The 24384-nt window shown below is 45.7% G+C and overlaps 1 protein-coding gene across 3 annotated transcripts in view; it reads right to left on the reverse strand.

The window, feature by feature from the left end:
* Window positions 1-403: 403 nt before the first annotated feature.
* The window catches only part of FAAP100 (FA core complex associated protein 100), a 104737-nt gene continuing 80756 nt past the window's right edge, over window positions 404-24384 (reverse strand). For all 3 annotated transcript variants that reach the window (XM_040438839.1, XM_040438840.1, XM_040438841.1), the window contains 4 exons: window positions 2382-2404; window positions 2246-2329; window positions 607-718; window positions 404-466 (listed from right to left, as the gene is read on the reverse strand). The gene's annotated coding sequence lies outside the window, so the exon portion shown is untranslated. The remainder of the gene's footprint in view (window positions 467-606; window positions 719-2245; window positions 2330-2381; window positions 2405-24384) is intronic.

A 24384-nucleotide genomic window follows, 5' to 3' on the forward strand; every position in this document is an offset into this window, starting at 1 on the left:
GTGATCTGTAGAGAAGAAAAAGATGGACACTCACCAGGATCTAGTGACAATGATCATCATAAACAGTAAAATACCACAGACTGGTAAGACATTGAAAAGACTAACTGGTAACAAAGAAACAAGATGGCAGTTATCAATTCCTATTACAGACAGAGTATCCTACAAGTATAAGACATTGTCCAACATCTCCAGATCCTTCTGATGCCAACGCTGTCCTTTATGAAGACATCAACGGGGTAAGGACTGGCAGCGTGGCTGAGCATGGTGGAATCAGTGGATTGTAGGCTGGTAAAATCTGGGTAAAGGGCACATCATTATATATTCCAGCAACAGATGTAGAAGCAATTCCTAAACAAGCTGCTCAATGGGAGTAGTATTAGGGGAGCAAAGAATTGACTACTCACTGTTCTTGGCTCCTCCGCTGTCTGGTTGGGCAGTTGTGTCTTCCCGAATCTTGGGAAAGTCACTGTCCAAAAAAGAATGAAGGGAAATAAAGAAATAAAATCCATGATGGCAGCAAATGACCCCAAGATTGTAACATGAGGAGATAGAAGACCCCCAAAAACCTGCACTGACCCCCCACCCTCCAGTGATAATGTCCATTACCTGATTGTCTTACCGTGACTGTTTCTCTGTAAGAGAAAGTGGGTTAGAGAACAAGCCCTCCTCCTGCGTACAGTGACAGAGAAACTGGTATGTGGTGCAAGATGTGATTAAGCTGCGACAAATTGCAAATGGTAAATTAACATCATCTATCCTAACGTACTGCTGAAAACTGTACTGCTGTGACGCTGCTGCGATAAGTTAAAGTGAGAGATCCTCAAAGAGGGCTTTGGATTGATTGTGTGACCATGCAGTGGTCTGAGAGTGTACTGATGTTGCACAAAGAGATGGGCTACGTGCACCTTACACGATTGTGATTGAGGAACATGGACTGGCACAATGAAAGTGGCTGGTGCAATCCTAGCGAGAATTTCCAAGGCAGGGTAAACTGTAGCAAGGGACAGCCTCCCACAGACCACAGCAGCCCTGGGCAAAAACCAACAGTCCCTTCAGCTACAATCCAACTCTTGGTGGACCAGAGGCGCACCCTGGATCCCTGGACTCTGTGGAGAACCAATCAATAAAAAGTGAATTGAAGGACTGAGCTCTGCACTGTCAGCATTGAGGAGGGGTGAGGGGGTGTACAGAACAGGTCCATTAACTAAGTGTACTCCATATGCAGCATAAGCTGGCTGTGTAATAAAGCCGACACCTGCCGGCAATGACCGGGATAGGAGATAACGCCCATCTCAGTCATTTAACCTCTTCAGATGCTGCAATCAATAGCGACTGTGACATCTGAGAAAAGAAGAAGCTCTCTCTAACCTCTGTACAGCACAGAGGGATGATCAGTTGCTATGGTAACCTGGGACCTTTTGAAGGCTCCTAGGTCTGCCATCGTAAACTGCCTATTAAAGGGGGTGTGTCAAGTTTTTAAGTTATCCCCTATCCACAGTGGTCAAACCCCCACCAATTTCGAGAATGGGAGTCAAGTTCCCCTATTCTCATGGAGCAGCAGGTCGAGCATGCGCCTGCCGTTTTATTCATTATTTATTGCTGGATTCTGGAGACCCCATAGAGAATTACTTGAAAACTTGGCACAACCCCTTTAGGCGCCCTTGATAGGAATCCAGCAAAGATCCCACAGACTGTAACAATGTACTAGTGAAGTGTATGGAATAGGTTCAAGTCCCCTAGAGGTGCATATAAAAAAAAGGAAAAAAATAATATATTTTTTAAATATAAAAGAAAAACCTCCCTCCCCCTTAGTGGTATCACCATGTCTGAAAATGTTTAAAGTATTATAAGGGTTGTCTGGAATCCTGAATCACCATTTTTTGGTCATCTCAACTGCTGAAAAAGATTTGAAAAAAGAAAATAAAAAAATGATCAAAAAGTAGTATCTACTCCAAAATAGTACCAATAAAATTTACAGCTGGTCCTTTAAAAAATAAGCTCTCATACAGCTCCATGAGTGGAAAAATAAAAAAATATTGGTTCTCAGAATATCACAACACATTTGTTTAAAGTGTAAATACTGTCCAAAAACATTAAAAAAAATAAAAATTATTGCCGGAATTATCTTGCTCTCAAAAAAAAAAAAAAAAAAAGTCCTCATATGGCTATGTTGACTGAAAAATAAAAACGTTAGGGCTCTCAGAAGGTGAGGGTGTGAAAAATAAAATGTACTTAAGGGGTTTACAACAAAAGCAGGAAGCTGAACTTCGGAGTGCAGTAACATGTGCCTCTCAATTCTCCACTTCCTCTCGGGTGCTCTTCATTTTCTGTTCTGATGTTTACATGTTCTGGAACATCTATAATCCAAAAAGGAAACAGTCAGTAGGCAGCAGATGGTTGAGTCCTATTGGAGAAAGAAATGTAGCTAGATGTATTTTCAATCAACCTAGTATTTGATGTATAAGGTCAATCACAGACACCAGAAATAGCTCTCAGTAACTTCTCCGGATTCCCCTATTACCAGGTACTCTCAGGTATTAGTAGAAACACTGTGGCCTTTGCAGCTCTGGGGACCTGGGTCCGAAAACGACCCGGGAACCCAGTATTTGTGTGGGTTTCTTCCCACAATCCAAAAACATCCTGATAAGGTACATTGGGAATTTCGAGTGTAAGCTGGTGGGGGGGACAAAGCGCTGTACAGCGCTATTTCCCTATATCAATGCAAAATTGAACAATTCAGGCAAATGTATACATGTTTAGCGCTATACATACAACTCTCTCATATCCATTCACTAATGGTAAACTGTATGGGGGTGCGCCCTGAATCATCTATGAGACTGGGGAATACACATCAGACTCTGCTGGACATAGCTTTAATAGCGGCATTGCCATGGACTAGTCAAAGGCTGGTGAAGATGTCAGGCTGATCCATCGTGGTTTGGGGTGTCAGATAAGGATTTAACATGCTGCGTCCCTGACGGATGGGAAAGGGGAAATTCCGCAGTAGAGCGTTCGCCTGTGAAACATATATAGATCTAATATTTATAGAGGCCGCCCAGCCTAAGGCCTCCATGTTTGATGTTTACTTCCCCTGCTCCGTGCCTATTCCCCCAACATATGGAAGTACTAGCAAAAAAAAAGGCCTCTTTGCATTCAGAGAGCCGTAAATTTTCCTTTTACGTTGCTGTGAGGGGTCTTCTAACAGGTGAATAATAATGTATTGGGGAGCAGAACAAATACACTACTAGTACCTGCAGTATCTCATCGTGTCTGTATAGAAGCAGATCTGTGTATGTTTTTTTTTTTCCCCCCAAACATTTAAAGGGCATCTGTCAGCAGATTTGCACCTATGACACTGGCTGACCTGTTACATGTGCACTTGGCAGCTGAAGGCATCCGTGTTGGTCCCATGTTCATATGTGCCCGCATTGCTGAGAAAATGCAAATGAGCCTCTAGGAGCAACGGGGGCATTGCCATTGCTCGTAGAGCAAGGCTGGCCAACCTGTGGCTCTTCAGCTGTTGTAAAACTACAATTCCCACCATGCCCTGCTGTAGGCTGATAGCTGTAGGCTGTCTGGGCATGCTGGGAGTTGTAGTTTTGCAACAGCTGGAGAGCCGCAGGTTGGCCTTCCCTGTCCTAGAGGCTCTGCTCTCTCTCTGCACCTTGATTGACAGGGCCGGGCAGTGTAAATTTAATTATACATTGTCAATCAAAGTGGAGATGGAGCGGCAGTTGCAGAGAGAGCAGAACCTGTAGGTGTAATGGCAACGCCCCCGTTGCTCCTAGAGGAACATAAAACATCATTTTGCTGCAGCAATGCAGGCACATACGAACATGGGACCGACACAGATGCCTTCAGCTGGCAAGCGCACATGTAACAGGTCAGCCTGTTTCCTAGGTACAAAACTGCTGACAGATGTCCTTTAACTTTATTAACATTTATTAAGATAGTGCTAAAAGCTACAACGTGCACTGTTAAAAAAAAAAAAGAAAAAGCCCTCAAGGTGTACTAACAAAAAACAAGCAGAAAAGTAAAAAAAAAAACATGAAGCTGCTTTTAAAAAAAGAAAAAAAACAATCTAGGCTTTTACAGTTCCCCTCTATAATAATAAGGGATATTAACCCCATCCTGCACCATAACATTATCGAACATCTGTGAAGTGGGTGAGGTATTACAGAGACCCGGATGGTTGTTGGATCAAAATCCATAAACTTTGGGCACATTTTACTATTCTCTAAAAGCAGCTCGGTCGTTGGTCTCAGGCCACATGTAGACAACCAAAATGCAGTTATCTGGACTCCAGGCGTGCCAGGTTGGTCACTTTAACGTGATTTGAGGTTTTATTTTAATGAGATTTGGTTGCATGAACGCGTTAAGCCAGTGAAGATAACTGATGACTACATCTGTATTTGTACGAAGTTATAATACAGTGCCCATAAGGCCACCTGCACATGGTGCAGATTACATGTTTTTTCCTTTCAGATTCTCACATGGAAAAACCGCAGTGCACTACAGTACCAGCAAAGTGTATGAGATTACACAAATCTCATGCACACTTTGCGGAGTGTGACAATTATGTTTGCGGTTTTAGCGGCGGATCTCACCCTTTTCCAATTAAGGGTGAGCTCTGCGGCAAAGCTGCATCAAATCCACAATAAGGCTACATGCACACGACCGTGTGCCCCCCTGTGGCCGTTTTGCGGCCCGCAATACACAGGCAACGGTCGTGTGCATTCCGCATCACGGATCCCGGACCCATTCACTTGAATGGGTCTGCAATCACAGAGATGCGGAACGGAGGCACGGACCGGAACCCCACAGAAGCACTACGGAGTGCTTCTATAGTGTTTCTGGCCGTGCCTCCGCACCGCAAAAAAGTAGCGCATGCACTACTTTATTGCGGTGCAGATCCCATTCAAGTGAAAGGGTCCGCGATCTGCATGCGGCTGCCACACAGTCTGTGCCTGTGCATTGCAGACCGCAATTTGCGGTCTGCAGCACTGGCACGGAGCCCTAACGTTCGTGTGCATGTAGCCTAAAGCACATAAATCTGCATGGAAATTCCTGCGACTCTTATGTGCGATCACCTGCAAGTTATTTAGGCCCATAATGCACCTCTGTATGCCTCCAATTTAATATAAAGTACACTGAGACTTTATTAATGGATTCCCTATCTTCACATACTTTGAATAATTTAGGAGATACTTTAGTCTCCACTGTTTGTAAGAATGTCGGCTTTTATGCATGATCCTGAAATAAGAAATCCTTCAGAAAACACAAATTAATCTCCTGCTGGTCTGTCCCATTTCTGACCAGTGAACGGCCGAGGGACAGTACTTAAAGGGGTTTTCCAACTTTTTTTTTTAAATACTGACGACCTATCTGATAAGGCTGCTGAGCGGAACAAATGGGGCTGAGCTGCGATACCAAGTACAACCACTATCCAATGGGCGGCACTGTGCCTGCTGAAAAAACAGCTGATCGGCAGGGGTCCACTGTTTTGATAACAGCGTCTAATATACCTGCTACCTGGTCCTCTGGTGGTCCCCTTTGTTTGGATCGACCACCAGAGGACACAGGTAGCTCAGTAAAGTAGCACCAAGCACCACTACACTACACCCCCCCCCCCCGTCACTTATTAACCCCTTATTAGCCCCTGATCACCCCATATAGACTCCCTGATCACCCCCTGTCATTGATTACCCCCCTGTCATTGATCAACCCCCTGTAAAGCTCCATTCAGACGTCCGCATGATTTTTACGGATCCACTGATAGATGGATCGGATCCGCAAAACGCATCCGGACGTCTGAATGAAGCCTTACACGGGCGTGATCAATGACTGTGGTGATCACCCCATATAGACTCCCTGATCACCCCCCTGTCATTGATTACCCCCCTGTAAAGCTCCATTCAGACGTCCGCATGATTTTTATGGATCCACTGATAGATGGATCGGATCCGCAAAACGCATCCGGACGTCTGAATGAAGCCTTACACGGGCGTGATCAATGACTGTGGTGATCACCCCATATAGACTCCCTGATCACCCCCCTGTCATTGATTACCCCCCTGTAAAGCTCCATTCAGATGTCCGCATGATTTTTACGGATGCACTGATAGATGGATCGGATCCGCAAAACGCATACGGACGTCTGAATGAAGCCTTACACGGGCGTGATCAATGACTGTGGTTATCACCCCATATAGACTCCCTGATCACCCCCCTGTCATTGATCACCCCCCCTGTCATTGATCACCACCCTTGTCATTGATCACCCCCCTGTCATTGATCACCCCTCTGTAAGGCTCCATTCAGATATTTTTTTGGCCCAAGTTAGCGGATTATTATTTTTTTTTTTCTTACAAAGTCTCATATTCCACTAACTTGTGTCAAAAAATAAAATCTCACATGAACTCACCATACCCCTCACGGAATCCAAATGCGTAAAATTTTTTAGACATTTATATTCCAGACTTCTTCTCACGATTTAGGGCCCCTAGAATGCCAGGGCAGTATAAATACCCCACATGTGACCCCATTTCGGAAAGAAGACACCCCCAGGTATTCCGTGAGGGGCTTATTGAGTCCATGAAAGATTGAAATTTTTGTCCCAAGTTAGCGGAACGGGAGACTTTGTGAGAAAAAAATTAAAAATATCAATTTCCGCTAACTTGTGCCAAAAAAAAAAAATTTCTATGAACTCGCCATGCCCCTCATTGAATACCTTGGGGTGTCTTCTTTCCAAAATGGGGTCACATGTGGGGTATTTATACTGCCCTGGCATTCTAGGGGCCCCAAAGCGTGAGAAGAAGTCTGGTATCCAAATGTCTAAAAATGCCCTCCTAAAAGGAATTTGGGCAGCTTTGCGCATCTAGGCTGCAAAAAAGTGTCACACATCTGGTATCGCCGTACTCAGGAGAAGTTGGGGAATGTGTTTTGGGGTGTCATTTTACATATACCCATGCTGGGTGAGATAAATATCTTGGTCAAATGCCAACTTTGTATAACAAAATGGGAAAAGTTGTCTTTTGCCAAGATATTTCTCTCACCCAGCAAGGGTATATGTAAAATGACACCCCAAAACACATTCCCCAACTTCTCCTGAATACGGCGATACCACATGTGTGACACTTTTTTGCAGCCTAGGTGGGCAAAGGGGCCCATATTCCAAAGAGCACCTTTAGGATTTCACAGGTCATTTACCTACTTACCACACATTAGGGCCCCTGGAAAATGCCAGGGCAGTATAACTACCCCACAATTGACCCCATTTTGGAAAGAAGACACCCCAAGGTATTCCGTGAGGGGCATGGCGAGTTCCTAGAATTTTTTATTTTTTGTCACAAGTTAGTGGAAAATGCTGATTTTTTTTTTTTTTCATACAAAGTCTCATATTCCACTAACTTGTGACAAAAAATAAAAACTTCCATGAACTCACTATGCCCATCAGCGAATACCTTGGGGTCTCTTCTTTCCAAAATGGGGTCACTTGTGGGGTAGTTATACTGCCCTGGCATTCTAGGGGCCCAAATGTGTGGTAAGGAGTTTGAAATCAAATTCTGTAAAAAATGACCTGTGAAATCCGAAAGGTGCTCTTTGGAATATGGGCCCCTTTGCCCACCTAGGCTGCAAAAAAGTGTCACACATCTGGTATCTCCGTACTCAGGAGAAGTTGGGGAATGTGTTTTGGGGTGTCATTTTACATATACCCATGCTGGGTGAGAGAAATATCTTGGCAAAAGACAACTTTTCCCATTTTTTTATACAAAGTTGGCATTTGGCCAAGATATTTATCTCACCCAGCATGGGTATATGTAAAATGACACCCCAAAACACATTCCCCAACTTCTCCTGAGTACGGAGATACCAGATGTGTGACACTTTTTTGCAGCCTAGGTGGGCAAAGGGGCCCATATTCCAAAGAGCACCTTTCGGATTTCACTCGTCATTTTTTACAGAATTTGATTTCAAACTCCTTACCACACATTTGGGCCCCTAGAATGCCAGGGCAGTATAACTACCCCACAAGTGACCCCATTTTGGAAAGAAGAGACCCCAAGATATTCGCTGATGGGCATAGTGAGTTCATAGAACTTTTTATTTTTTGTCACAAGTTAGTGGAATATGAGACTTTGTAAGAAAAAAAAAAAAAAAAATCATCATTTTCCGCTAACTTGTGACAAAAAATAAAAAGTTCTATGAACTCACTATGCCCATCAGCGAATACCTTAGGGTGTGTACTTTCCGAAATGGGGTCATTTGTGGGGTATTTGTACTGTCTGGGCATTGTAGAACCTCAGGAAACATGACAGGTGCTCAGAAAGTCAGAGCTGCTTCAAAAAGCGGAAATTCACATTTTTGTACCATAGTTTGTAAACGCTATAACTTTTACCCAAACCATTTTTTTTTTACCCAAACATTTTTTTTTTATCAAAGACATGTAGAACAATAAATTTAGAGCAAAATTTATATATGGATGTAGTTTTTTTTGCAAAATTTTACAACTGAAAGTGAAAAATGTCATTTTTTTGCAAAAAAATCGTTAAATTTCGATTAATAACAAAAAAAGTAAAAATGTCAGCAGCAATGAAATACCACCAAATGAAAGCTCTATTAGTGAGAAGAAAAGGAGGTAAAATTCATTTGGGTGGTAAGTTGCATGACCGAGCAATAAATGGTGAAAGTAGTGTAGGTCAGAAGTGTAAAAAGTGGCCTGGTCTTTCAGGGTGTTTAAGCACTGGGGGCTGAAGTGGTTAAAGTCTAATGACATCTCTGAGAAATTATATTTATTTAGGACGGAAAATCATTATTCTGATTGGTCTTTATGAATTTTTTTTTCCAGTTTTTTGTCTACAGCTTTTAGTTTCACTGCATCTGAAGATTGTTACTTCTCCTTCTCAAATAATTCCTTAGTGAGCTGCTCTGACGACTCAATCTGTAGCCCTTATCTCTAGTCCCCTGACAGCTCATAAATACTCTATTCTTCTCAGTTTTATCATAATTTAGCTTAAAGGGCTTCTCCCATGAATAATGTAAAAAATTAAAGGGGTATTCCCACTTTGACTTTTTCTACTTACCTGCTGCCAGCCGGCCGTTCACTTCCTGGATTCTGGCTGGGGGCGGGCTTCATCGTGATTGAAGTCTTCTTCCGGCCGGGCCGCGCGCTGGACTGAACGCGCATGTGCCATGGTGACTTATTTCTGGCCAGTATAGTACAGAGCCGGCGTGCGCGTTCACAGCTCTGTACTATTCTGGCCGGGAAGAAGTCACCATCGCGCATGCGTGTGTGCGCGTTCAGGACAGCGAGTGGCCCAGCTGGGAGAAAAAAAGGAGTCTTCTGCGCAAGCGCGGCCACCGGGATTCTGGAGAAGAGCGGTGGCCGTAACCAGGGGAGACCGAATGACAACAAAAGGTAAGTGGGGATGAATTTTATCCTAAACGGTGGGAATTTGTTAATCAAGTATATTTACAAAAATGATCACTGTCAAATCATTAACAGATTTAACAGTGATCATTATGATGGGAATACCCCTTTTAAATCAGACATCATATGTCACATAGTACATGACAATCTCTTTCTAACAAAGCTAGAACCAGCCCTGTACCTCACATGGATCCATAAATCTCCTCATTGCGTGTCCATGCTCTCCCTAAAACTGAGCATGTGCGGCCATATCAGTGAGCAGGTCAAAGAAATAAGAAAAAAAATAATACAGCAGGTGGCGCTGTACAGATAGTTTTTTTTGAATAACTCAGTGGCTATGCTAAATTTTTTATTACATGCAATTGCAAAAGGATTCAGATCCAGGGGCTGGTTTGAAAACTGTAGAATATTTTTCATGGGAAAACCCCTGTAAATGAATGGGGTGGCCAGATGTTACTGTATAGTCAAAACATTTTTTCCTGATATTTTTTATGTTGTGTTTTTACTATTTCTTGCAAGATGCAGCATTGCTCTTGGTATGCCAGTTCTTCCTGGTGTTTTTCACATACACATCTATAAAAGAGTCGAAAAAGGAGATTCGCTCATTAGAATATTATACAGCCGTATCGCAAGGAACTGTAGACAAATTTCTGCAGATCTGGTCCCGCTGGGACTAGTAATCAAGGAGAGAGCTCTGGGTTAACTACCTTCCTTTCCCTCCCCCTTACCCTTCTTTGTTTTCCCCCCTTTTCTTTTATTTATTTATTCTTTCTCTAAATGGAATATGGATCGGTTTTGTCTATATTATATGGCTGCTGATATTATGTTATTCTGTATTTTAGATGTAATACCAAAGACATGATGTCTGTAAAAGTTTTTCTTTTCTCTTTTATTACATATGTTGATATATGGAAAGTGAAAAATGTTTAATAAACATAAAGTTGGAAAGTCGAAAAAATTCCTTAATTCAGATGGATTCAGGGGCCATTCCAATTTCCATCCACAAAACACAGACCTGTCTGGATGTCAGAGCAGTTCCCTGGCAGATTCACTTAGATGGAACTGTCTGCAGATGCAGTGCAACTCAAAACATTTTTTAAAGGACCAACTGAAAAAATTATTTTAGCTTAAAATAAGGACAATGCGATGATAAAAAATGATTACCTTCAAAAGGTGTCCATGGCCTTTAACGATTTTTTCAATATATATATATTTTTTTACTGATGACCTATACTCTGGATAGGTCATCAGTATCTGATCGGTGGGGGTCCGACACCCGGGAGCTTCTGTGAGCGCCGCAGCCTTCTCTGCTTTTCCTAGACCTAGTGACAACAGGTTCATTGATCACATGGTCTAGGAGCAGCTCAGCCCCATTCACTTGCAATATCAAGCACAGCCGCTATACACTACGGCGCTGAGATTGGTAAGCTGTGAGAAGGCATTGACGCTCACAGGAGTGTCACTGTCTTCTCAAAACAGTTGATCGGGACCCCCACTGATCAGATACTGATGACCTGACTTCAGTAAAAAAAAAATCTCTCAGAAAACCCTTTTAATTGCAATATGAGATAAAATGGGATAAAAATATATATATGACATTAAGGCCTGATTCAAAGGGCCACATGCAGGATGCACGCTCTGTAGGTGGAGGAGGCGCTTAAAGCATTTCTGTCATGAGAAATAACGTTATGTAGCTGACTGACATTAGCGATGTGCTGTCAGCAGTACATAACATTATGCTTTATGACTCCCTGCTGCCGCCGTTCTCTTAAAATAAAGACTTTTAAAATATGCTACTGAGCCTCTAGGTGCTATTAGGGTGTTGCTTCAGCACCTAGAGGCTCAGTCTACGCACCCTTTGGCACGCCCCCAGGTCCAGTTGATTGAGGAGAACTCGAAAGTCAGTGTCCCGTAAATCCCACGCCTGCACCGCCCCATTTAGTATTCGGCGCAGTGCGTGAATGACGCGCTCCCGCTGCCGGCTTCCTCACTGCGCCTGCGCTGAAGGAAGGAAGGAAGCTGGCAGCAGGAGAGCGTCCTTCACTCACTGTGCCTGTGCCGAATACTAAAAAGGGACGGAGCGGGATTTACGGGACACTGGGGAGAACTCGAAAGTCAATCAACTGGACCCGGGCATGCCAAAGGGTGCGTAGACCGAGCCTCTAGGTGCTGAAGCAACGCCCTAATAGCACCTAGAGGCTCAGTAGCATATTTTAAAAGTCTTTATTTTAAGAGAACGGCGGCAGCAGGGAGTCATAAAGCATAATGTTATGTACTGCTGACATTAGCACATCGCTAATGTCAGTCAGCTACATAACGTTATTTCTCATGACGGAAACGCTTTAAAGGGCTTCTGTCAGCCCACTAAACCGTTTTTGTTTTTTTTTGCTTAATAATAACCCCTACACTGCGATTTATCCATCCATAAGTAAAATAAGAATTTTGGTTCAGTAGAATTTGCTAAAACCCTATTTTTATAATATGTAAATTACCTTGCTACCAGCAGGTAGGGCGGCTACTTGCTGTTAGCAGCCGCATCCTCCGATGGTAATGACGCCCCCTCTGCTTGTTGATTGACAGGGCCAGCGGACGGGATCTTTCTCCGCTGGCCCTGCCTGTTTTCATTCAATATCTGGCGCCTGCGTCGCGGCCGTACCTATCTTCAATCGGCGCAGGCGCACTGAGAGGCGACCACTCACTCGGCCGCTTCATCCTCAATGCGCCTGCGCCGATGACGTCACATCTACACCCGGCGCAGGCGCATTGAGGATGAAGCGGCCGAGTGAGTGGCCGCCTCTCAGTGCGCCTGCGCCGATTAAAGATAGGTACGGCCGCGGCGCAGGCGCCAGATATTGAATGAAAACAGGCAGGGCCAGCGGAGAAAGATCCCGTCCGCTGGCCCTGTCAATCAACAAGCAGAGGGGGCGTCATTACCATCGGAGGATGCGGCTGCCACCAGCAAGTAGCCGCCCTACCTGCTGGTAGCAAGGTAATTTACATATTATAAAAATAGGGTTTTAGCAAATTCTACTGAACCAAAATTCTTATTTTACTTATGGATGGATAAATCGCAGTGTAGGGGTTATTATTAAGCAAAAAAAAAAAAAACGGTTTAGTGGGCTGACAGAAGCCCTTTAATGAAGAGAGTGTCCCACAGCCAATAATTAAGAAAACAAAGCATATGCCAGGGATAATTAATGCGAATATGGAATTAATATTACAAATCTGTTTTCACATCAGGTCTCATGCAAAATAATAAATAAGTAAATTTATTCCTAAACAATGTGGTCTAATTCCGAAATGTTTCTGTCCTCCCAGACTTTATTCTCAGAGTCGCTGCAAGTCTGATTCAGATGGCAGTAATTCTAGTCCGTGTGCAGGAATGTATCCGCATTGCACATGTACCCAATAAAATGGTCCAATTTACACTTCAGTTTTCCAGCATGGACCAAACTCGCTGCTTGCATGATTCCTGTCTGTTCTCCATTCAAGACTCATCCAGTCAACGGGTCCAGGAAAAAAAAAAACATTCACACCAGGCTGCCATCTGGACCTCCAGATACATTGGTGTTCTGCTGATGGAAAACAGCCTGGCCCCTGAATCCATCTGACTTTTATATAGATGCTCGTGTGAAAAAAAAACACAAAAAACTGCAATACCAAGAGCATGCTACATTGAAAAAAAAACACAACATAAAAATGTTTTGTCTGGGGGGGCGTGGCCAACTGCCGACATGAGCGCACGCATTTGAGAGCCGCTCCGTGCCCATACTTAATCCTGAGTAATCCTGCCAAGCTGACTGCCTCAAGTACCGAGTGGCAAGTGCAGAGGAGACGGAGGAGGCCAAGGAATACAGACATGGGTCCTAGCAAGGCTCAAACGGCGGCAGACAAGCTGAAAGAGTATGCCAGGAACGAGGCCCAACATGGCGACCAGGCGCCCTCTACCCCGCGCGCCGCGGTGACTCGCGGTCAAGCTGCTGCGCAACTGCCACCCGAGGACTCTGCTGATCCTGAACCCACCTTGAAAGCGGTCTCGAATCAGCTCCTCCTGGCGATATCCGCCTGCCAGTCTTCCCTCACGGGCAAAATAGAGGAGGTGAGAGTGGACTTGGGCCTACTACGCCATGATGTCCAGCAGCTCCGGGAGCGGGCGCGCCAAACGGAAGATCGGGTATCCGCCTTGGAAGACCTCACCAGACCCATGAACGTCCGTCTGCAGGAGGTGGAGAGGTCGGTGGGCCTGTGGCAGCAGAAATGCGACGATTTAGAGAATCGCGCTCGGCGCAACAATGTAAGAATCCTGGGCATGCCGGAGAGGGCGGAAGGCCCGGACCCGGCCTCATTTCTGGAGCGCTGGTTTAGGGAGCAGTTCCCTGAGGCCCCATTTTCGGCCGCGTACGCAGTCGAGAGGGCCCACCGGGTACCGGCCAGACCCCCTCCCCCAGGAGCTCCGTCACGACCGCTGCTGGCCCGACTGCTCAACTGGAGGGACCGGGACCTCATACTCAGCCAGGCGAGGAACTTTTCCGCCATCCTACAAAAGAAAAGGGCTACTTTCGTCGCGGTGAAGCGACGCCTGCGGGACTTAAACATTCAATACTCTATGGCCTACCCTGCACGTCTCCGAGTGGTGGACGGAGATCGCTCGCATTTCTTCACCGATCCCAAGGAGGCGGACGACTGGATCCTACAGCGACCACGACCGCGCTGACAACGGCGATTCAGTAAGTTCTCACTGGCAGCCTGAGAGGCCTGCTGACATGTTGCGGCGCCATGCACGCCACCCGCTAGCCGCACCTTCGGCCGGCGCGTGAGGTACACTTGCGCTTTATTGTGGCCCGAACGGGTACAGACTCCTTTCCTTTTCCGTTTTTTCCTTTTATTTTTCTCCTCTTCCTCATTTAAAGTGCTTAGGCTGGGCAACATCACCCGGAAAGACTTTATCATCACAGTGACTCTTTCTCACTAGTCATTGCTGGCCCAGTTCAGCTTGGACATTTATCCTCCTGGAAGGCACATTTCGGCTACCTGCAAACCCTAACACCTTACCACATGCAGGTCCCCGAATACACAGCCACGATATGCCACAGCACATATGACAAGATTCAGTATATGTTTAACTATGTTTGTAGTATAACAAAAAGTTCTCTGTTTCAGGCACGGACACACCTTTGCTATGCGGGAAGGGAGACTCGGGGTATGGGAGGGAGAGGGGGGGATAATGCCCGCCTGATGGGTATCACATTGCTCGATCGGATATATGTGTCAATAAGCTGGTTATTATGGGGTCCCTGACGGTGATGTCCTGGAATGTGAGGGGCCTGGGGGCCCCGGATAAAAGGATATCCGTATTTTCACAGATCAGGAGGCATGGCCCTCACATTCTGGGACTTCAGGAAACTCATCTGACCTCAGAGACGGGAAGGCGAGTGTTAAAACCATGGGTGCAGTGGTCTCTTCAGGCATACGGGACCTCTCATGCTAGAGGGGTTGCCCTCATGATACATAGGAGTGTGAAATGGGAGGTTAAACATTCTGTAGCTGACCCGGAGGGACAGTATGTTTGTGCTTTTGGATTTATTAATAACGTTGCACATGTTATTGTTAACTTATACAACCCCCCCGCCTGCCAGCATGTCCCTCATTCAGACAGTGCTATGCTATGTGGCTCAATACCCCACAGCACGCTTGATATGCATGGGGGACTTTAACATGGTGATGCAGGAGGAGCGGGACAGGTTTCACTCGGACCGAGGGGAGGAAGCGGCAACTGCTTCTGACACCCCTCTGTCTCGATTGATCGCGGAGGTTGGATGGCTGGACATGTGGAGACTCCGACACCCCTCACTAAGAGAGTACTCTTGCTATACCCCCGCCAGGGGTGCCCTGTCTAGAATTGACTACATCTTGGGGAATGCTATGGTGTATAATGACTTAGAGGACATAGAACACGCACCCCAGGGCCCGTCAGATCATTCCCCGGTACTGGCCCACATCATGTCCGAGCCTGAAACCACACTACAAAGATCCATCACCATAATTGAACAATTTGGGGTCTTCTCGGGCCTGCACATAAACTGGACAAAGTCAGCCATTATGCCCCTTTGGCCCCATAGCTGGCCGTCACGGGTACATAATTTACCTGTGGTAGACCACTTCAAATATCTAGGCATTGTCATAACTAAGGACCCACATGGCTATATAGCCAAAAACATCACCCCACTGGAGATCATGCTCGCAGATAAGATTAAAACTTGGAAATCACTGCCCCTATCAGTGATGGGGAGACTCAACTTAGTCAAGATGATACTGCTCCCCAAGGCATTGTACCTCCTCACCCATGCCTGTATGCCTATACCCCGAACCTTCTTCAATAAGTTGCACTCCTCAGTTGCCACCTTTGTCTGGGGGACAGCCAGAAGGAAGTTGTCCATCAATGTACTGCAGCGCCCTAAGCTACAGGGGGGGGGCCGCCTTGTCTGACTTCTTCTTGTACTATCTCGCCAGCCAACTGAAATACATAGTATCCTGGATGTCCCCGGGGACAATTCCTGGGGCTGAGTACTACCTCCTGGAGCATCTCCACATGTCCACCCTGTGGCCTGTACTGGAGGACCTCAGGACTGTACCTGGTAAAATTCTGCCACTGCATAAGCTAGCGAATCAAGTGTGGGCGGCGGCAAAGCTGCACTCATTTAAAGACATACCTGACGAAATCCCCCTATGGGACAACCCTATGTTTACGCACCTGGTGAATTTGGAGGGCTCTAGAGTGTGGCAGACGTCTGGGATTACATTGTTGAAAGACCTGTATGTTAACGGGACCCTGCGCTCATTCCAGCAACTGCAGGAGATGTTTGAGCTGCCCCGAGTCCACTTTTTCAGATACCTCCAATTGCGCCACGCTTTAGCGACGCAGTTTGGAACCAGGGGCGCCGAGATATCGAACTACCCTTTAATTGGTGTTTTGAGGTCCCAGGGCCCCAGGGGTGTCATTTCGGCACTATACACACACTTACTCAATGCCTGGATTGCTCTTCATCCCCTGGGGGTGGTGGATAGATGGAGGCTGAACATACCATCTCTAACGGCCGAGGAGTGGGAGGAGGCACTGCAAGTGCCAGCTAGGGTTTCCCCGTCCATCAACAACAGATTGACTCAGCTTTTCATACTACACAGAAGCTATCTGTCCCCTACCAGGCTGTATAAAATGGGTAGACTCCAGCACACCGAGTGCCACAGATGCCATACCCCTGGCGCTGACTTCTGGCATTTAATGTGGTCGTGTCTTTATTTACAGAGGTTCTGGAAAGAGGTACTGCAGAAACTGTCCACCACACTCCCCTCTCCTGTCCCGATGTGTCCCAGGATCTGCATCCTGGGGGTGTTAGATGAGGAGGTGTGGCCCCACTATCAGAGGAAGTTCCTCGACGCCACACTATTTCTGGCTAGGAAGGCTGTAGCCTTGAGATGGATGGCAGATGGGGCTCCCACTGTCAACCAATGGATATCACTAGTTAATCACACAGCTGCCATGGAAAATGTTGTTTACATTCATAGGAAACACCCAGAGAAATTCCATAGGATATGGGGGGATTGGTGCTCGTCCTCTATGTCTTTGCAGCCCACTCACATGTATTCTGTGTCGGGCGGGCCCGGTTTTGTGGTCCCTGGACCTCTTTGAGACTCTGCCTTGCTAATAGAAGTGAATCTGTTTTATTATGATAAAATGTGATGCCTTGGTGTGCTCCCTAACCCTTTACTGCATAACAATGTCACATGTTGCCTCCCCTGCGAGGGATGGACTGATTCTGAATATGGAAGTGTCGTGCCTTTTTGTTACTCTTCAATAAAACGAGTTTAAAAAAAAAAATGTTTTGTCTGTATAGACTTTAACCCCTTAAGGACTTAGGACGTACCGGTACGGCATGGTTCCCAAATCCTTAAGGACCCATGACGTACCGGTACGTCATGGCTTTAATTTGCTATTCCGGCGCCGCGGGGGTTAATCGGAACGGGATTTCGGCTGAAATCATTCAGCCGGCATCCCGTAACAATGCAGGGGGGGGTCATTTGACCCCCCCCGTATCGACGATCGCAGAAAACCGCAGGTCAATTCAGACCTGCGGTTTTCTGCGTTTCCGGTCCATTCGGGTGTCCTGTGACCCGATGAACCGGAAAAAGACTGCGATCGGTGGCGTAATTATACACCACCTATCGCAGTCCGAGGATTTGGAGAGGCGGTGCTGGCCCTGGTGCTGAACGCCGCTGTCCAGGGTGCTGATTGGTGCAGGGGAGAGAGGCGCGAGATTCAAACTTCCTGCGCTCCTCTCTCCCCTCCTCTTCCTGTCCAGCACCCTGACCGTGCAGCACCGTCCAGCGTCCAGCTCCTGAGTCCCCCTAATCGTAATCCATCACCCTCCTGCACCCATCGCCACCCAGGTAGGTTAGGGTCAGTGAGGGAGAGGCACCGTTAGGAAAGGAAAGAAGGGAAAAGTTAGAAAAAAAAAAACTTTTACTAAACTTTCTTTTCTTTCTTTCTGATCCATCAGACCCCAGACCCCCCCCCCTGCCACTTGCTGATGGTGGAGCAGACGAATCTGTATGCCCAACAGTTCGTCGCTCAAAACCCAGGCTCATTTTTGGCTAGACCCGGTGGCTGGACGCCGGTCAGTGCAGCCGAGATGAGGACATTTTGGGGCCTCGTGCTGCATATGGGTCTAGTCCAAAAACCCAGTGTCAGACAATACTGGAGTGGGGACGTCCTATACCAGACCCCACTGTACAGTATGGTTATGACACGTCCCCGGTTTGAGGCCATCCGGAAATGTCTGCATTATTCCGATAATGCAGCATGTCCACCCCGAGGTGATCCTGCCTATGACCGGCTGTATAAGATACGGCCGGTCATCGATCACTTTGGGGCCACATTTCAGCAGGCCTACGTACCTGGAAGGGAGGTCGCGGTTGATGAGTCTCTCGTTGCGTTCAAGGGGAGACTCAGTTTCCGCCAATATATTCCCACAAAGCGGGCGAGGTATGGCGTGAAGCTATACAAAATTTGTGAGAGTACCTCAGGGTACACTTACAAATTTCGTGTGTACGAGGGGCGAGATTCCCGGATTCAACCCCCAGAATGTCCCCCCACTCTGGGTGTTACCGGGAAACTCGTGTGGGACCTTATGTACCCACTGCTGGATAACGGTTACCACTTGTACGTGGACAACTTTTATACCAGCATTCCCTTGTTCAGGTCCCTTGCCGCCAGATCCACGTTCGCTTGTGGGACCGTGCGGAAAAATCAACGCGGCCTCCCTGCCCACCCCCTCCAGGTACCTATCCCCAGGGGTGAGACCCGTGCACTTACCAGTGGAAACCTGTTGCTGGTCAGATATAAGGACAAGAGGGATGTCCTTATGCTGTCCACAATCCACGGTAACAGCACCACCCCAGTCCCTGTGCGAGGTACCGCGGCACCGGTCCTCAAGCCCGATTGTATCGTCGACTACAATCGGTATATGGGAGGAGTTGATCTCTCTGATCAAGTCCTCAAGCCATATAATGCCATGCGCAAAACCCGGGCATGGTACAAAAAAGTTGCGGTCTACTTGGTACAGGTTGCCATGTACAACTCTTTTGTACTATCCCGAAGCGCTGGCAGCACAGGGACATTCCTCCAATTCTATGAGGCAGTCCTCAAAGACCTGATCTTTTCGGACCGGGAAAGAGCAGGCCGGAGTACCTCGGGAATTGGAGGCGCCCGGATCGTCCCTGGCCAACACTTTCCAGGTGTGGTCCCCCATACTGGAAAGAAGGGACGAACCCAAAAAAGATGCAGAGTGTGTCACAAGAGGGGGATACGGAAGGACACCACTACTCAGTGTGACACGTGCCCCGATCATCCGGGCCTCTGCGTTATCGATTGCTTCAGGGAGTATCACACTACAATGGAGTACTAAATTTTTATAATCCCCAACAGTCCACTAGAGAACATAAAAAACTATGGCTCTCAGACTTTGGAGACACGGAAACAATTTTTTTCCCCCAAAAAAATATTAGTTTTAGAGCAGGCATCCTCAAACTGCGGCCCTCCAGATGTTGTAAAACTATAACTCCCAGCATGCCCAGACAACCTACAGCCATCAGCAGGGCATGGTGGGAATTGTAGTTTTACAACATCTGGAGGGCCGCAGTTTTTAGGATGCCTGCTTAGTGTCTCCAAAGTCTGAGAGCCATACATATTGGGCATCGTCGCGTGCGTAAAAGTCGTCGCTATAAAAATAACTTTTGACCAAACGCCTCGGATGAACGGTGTTAAAAATATAAAATAAAAACGGTGCCAAAACACCCATTTTTGGGCAAAATTTCCATTTGAATCCTTTTTGCCGGTAATAAAGCAAGGGTTAACAGCCAAACAAAACTCAATATTTATGGCCCTGATTCTGTAGTTTGCAGAAACACCCCATATGTGGTCGTAAATGGCTATATAGCCGCACGGCAGGGCATAGAACGAAGGGAACTCCATACGGTTTCTGGAAGGCAGATTTTGATGGACAGTTTTTTTTTTTACACTATGTCCCATTAGAAGCCCCCCTGATGTAGCCTAGACTAGAAACTCCAAAAAAGTGACCCCATCTAAGAAACTACACCCCTCAAGGTATTCAAAAGTTACTTTACAAACTATGTTAACCCTTTAGGTGTTCCACAAAACTAAATAGCGAATGTAGAAACAATTTTTAAATATTTTTTTTGTTACATTGCCTCAAAAAAGAGTAATGAAGAGCAACCAAAAATCATATTTACCCCTAAAATAGTCCCAAAACAACAACCACCTGATCCCGTAGTTTCCTAGATGGGGTCACTTTTATGGAGTTTCTACTCTAGGGGTGCATCAGGGGGCTTGAAAGGGTACATGGTGTAAATAAACCAGTCCAGCAAAATCTGCCTTCCAAAAACCATATGACGTTCCCCTTCTTCTATGTCCTGCCGTTTAGCCAAATAGTAGTTTACGACCACATATGGGGTGTTTCTGCAAACTACAGAATCAGGGCAACCCATTTTAAGTTTTGTTTGGCAGTTAACCCTTGTTTTACTCCTGGAATAAATTGATTATATTGGAAAATTTTCCAAAAAAAAGAAATTTCTAAATTGTTTCTCCATCTGTCAATAACTCTTGTGGAACACCTAAAGGGTTAACAAAGTTTGTAAACCCAGTTTTGAATACCTTGAGGGGTGTACTTTCTTAGATGGAGTCACTTTTTTGAAATTTCTATTCTAGGGGTGCAACAGGGGGCTTCAAATGGGACATGGTATAAACAAAACCAGTCCTGCAAAATCTGCCTTCCAAAACCCATATGGTGTTCCCCTCCTTCTATGTGCTCCCGTTTGGCCAAACAGTAGTTTACGACCACATATGGGGTGTTTTTGCAAACTACAGAATCAGGGCAACCCATTTTGAGTTTTGTTTGGCAGTTAACCCCTGTTTTACTCCTGGAAAAAATTGATTATATTGGAAAATTTTCCAAAAAATTGAAATTTCTAAATTGTTTCTCCATCTGCCAATAACTCTTGTGGAGCACCTAAAGGGTTAACAAAGTTTGTAAACCCAGTTTTGAATACCTTGAGGGGTGTACTTTCTTAGATGGAGTCACTTTTTTGAAATTTCTATTCTAGGGGTGCAACAGGGGGCTTTAAATGGGACATGGTATAAACAAAACCAGTCCTGCAAAATCTGCCTTCCAAAACCCATATGGTGTTCCCCTCCTTCTATGTCCTCCCGTTTGGCCAAACAGTAGTTTACGACCACATATGGGGTGTTTTTGCAAACTACAGAATCAGGGCAACCCATTTTGAGTTTTGTTTGGCAGTTAACCCCTGTTTTACTCCTGGAAAAAATTGATTATATTGGAAAATTTTCCAAAAAATTTAAATTTCTAAATTGTTTCTCCATCTGCCAATAACTCTTGTGGAGCACCTAAAGGGTTAACAAAGTTTGTAAACCCAGTTTTGAATACCTTGAGGGGTGTACTTTCTTAGATGGAGTCACTTTTTTGAAATTTCTATTCTAGGGGTGCAACAGGGGGCTTCAAATGGGACATGGTATAAACAAAACCAGTCCTGCAAAATCTGCCTTCCAAAACCCATATGGTGTTCCCCTCCTTCTATGTGCTCCCGTTTGGCCAAACAGTAGTTTACGACCACATATGGGGTGTTTTTGCAAACTACAGAATCAGGGCAACCCATTTTGAGTTTTGTTTGGCAGTTAACCCCTGTTTTACTCCTGGAAAAAATTTATTATATTGGAAAATTTTCCAAAAAATTGAAATTTCAAAATTGTTTCTCCATCTGCCATTAACTCTTGTGGAAGAACTAAAGGGTTAATAAAGTTTGAAAAAACAGTTTTGAATACCTTGAGGGGTGTAGTTTCTAGAATGGGGTCATTTTTGGGAGGTTTCTATTATCTAAGCCTCACAATATGACTTCAAACCTGAACTAGTCCATAAAAAGTGGGATTTTGAAGATTTCTGAAAATTTCAAAATTTGCTTCTAAACTTCTAAGCCTTGTAACATCCCCAAAAAATAAAATATCATTCCCAAAATGCTGCAAACATGAAGTAGACATATGGGAAATGTAAAGTCATCACAATTTTTGGGGGTATTACTATGTATTACAGAGGTAGAGAAACTGAAACTTTGAAATTTGCTAATTTTTCAAAATTTTCGGTAAAAATTGTATTTTTTTTATGCAAAAAAATTAACTTTTTTGACCCAATTTTAGCAGTGTCATGAAGTACAATATGTGACGAAAAAACAATCTCAGAACGGCCTGGGTAAGTCAAAGCGTTTTAAAGTTATGAGCACTTAAAGTGACACTGGTCAGATTTGCAAAAAATGGCCAAGTCCTTAAGGTGAAATAGGGCCGAGTCCTTAAGGGGTTAATTGGGTTTTCCAGTAATAATTTTTTATTTATTTTTATCAGCCTGCCACCTGACACGTGGCCCCTCCGTCTCAATCTTCTGGTCAACATGGTTTACATCCAGCTGGCCATTGTTATTTCCACTGTTCTGCCAAATTGTAGGAAAGTAAAAGTAGCGCCGGATATGCTAGACTCATTTTAATGGATAACACAGCGCAACGTCTTGTTTAGCATTTTTGTTGGAAACAGCAATGATGCAGAAGTGATCCTAGAAGCTCCTGGATGTTACAGAAAATACGGTATATAATATAGTGCTGTATGGGCACACCATATAGTGGCATTAGGCCTAAGGTCATGTTTTGGCATAGTATTATATGCAATAAACTGTAAATAAATAAAAAAAAATAGATGAAAAGGACATACAAAACACACATTTGGTGTAACTACATTTTATTTTGTTTATTCCACCATAAAAAATAAAAAAAAGTTAAAAAGAATTGCAAAAAAATTGGGAATGCTTAGAACAGACACAACCTGTCTAATACATCTAAAAATGTCTTTCTGAGGTTCAGGCAACAAAAAAATCCAAAAACAAAGAAAATAATCATAATTTTTTTCTTCTTGGGTGACATTTGTCTGGCAATCTGATTTTGTTTACCACTGGTGGGGTACCAAAGTACCAGCTGGAGGGGTACCTACGGAAGCAGTTTTGGGATCAGTCGTGATAATTGTCATCATCCTGCACCAAATAAAAGAAAGAAATCCATTTGCAGATCCACTGCATGTACAACTGCAAATCTGCAGCAGAAATCAGAGCAGGGATCAGCAACCTCCGGCGCTCCAGCTGTTCTGAAACTACAACTCCCAGAATCCTCCTTTCTCGCCCATATTCATTGGGGGACACAGGAACCGTGGGTATAGCTATGTCTTCTAGGAGGCGTTGACACTAGATAAAGCTGTTAGCTCCTCCCCTGTCAGCTATACCCCCTCCAGCCTGGAGAGAGAGCTTCAGTTTTTTCTAGTGTCAATAGGAGGCAAGACCTCCTGAAGATATTTTATTTAAGTTTTTTATTTTCCTTCTTTTCAGGTGGAAAACACCCGGGGGAGCATGCCAGCATTGGTCCGCCACGCTGCCTCCTACCCCACAAGAAGACAAGGTGGACCAGGACAGCCTCGCTCCGCTGCACCCCGCCAGCAGAAGGGTCACCTAGGTCCGCCAAAGAGAAGACCCTCCCGCCATGCCAGACTCCTGCCACTCCGGTGCCAGCTGCTGAGGAGGTTACCCTGCTGGAAAAGGTGACCTTGCGGGTCCACTTAGGGAGGGTGACGAGAAGAGGATGAAGATGAGGTGAGTACACGAGATTAGGTAAGTATGGTTAACCCTCTTCCCCCTCCCTCTTTGGCAGAAATTGTTTTAATGGGGCTATAGGGTTAATAGGTCCGGGCTACACTTATTGTAGCACTGGACCACTGAAGTCAGGCCCCCTCACTCCCCCTCTGTGCCGATGGTGAACTCGGGTACATAGGGGGTTACAGGGACGCGCGGGCTGGCGCGGTGACGTCATATCACCGCGCCGGCGCACATGTCCTTGCCTGTGGCGCGGGCGGCCCGGAAGTGCGGGCTGCCGGATATAAATATCCGGCGGCCCCTGCACTCGGGGAGAAGAGCCGAGCCGCCACCCCCATGAGAATCATCCCCTGGACAATGAGCATACCCCGGAGGGCTGAGTATTACCTCACTATCCCATCAACGATTAACCCTTACTTGCCCATATTCCCCTACCACTATCCCACCAACGCTCATATTCCCCTACCTCAACCCACTCTATTAACCCCTACCTGCCCATATTCCCCTACCTCCACCCACTATCCCACCAACTATTCCTATTTGCCCATATTACCACCACCCAATATCCCCCCAACTGTTAACCCTGACCTCCCTTCCCATTATCCCTGCATTTATCCAACCCTGTTCCCCTGCTCTCTGCCCTGCTGTACCCCTGCAGCAGCCTTCGGCCCGGTGTATCTGTGGCCT

This window comes from Bufo bufo, chromosome 6, assembly GCF_905171765.1.
Source record: "Bufo bufo chromosome 6, aBufBuf1.1, whole genome shotgun sequence".
Classification (NCBI taxonomy): Eukaryota; Metazoa; Chordata; class Amphibia; order Anura; family Bufonidae; genus Bufo; species Bufo bufo.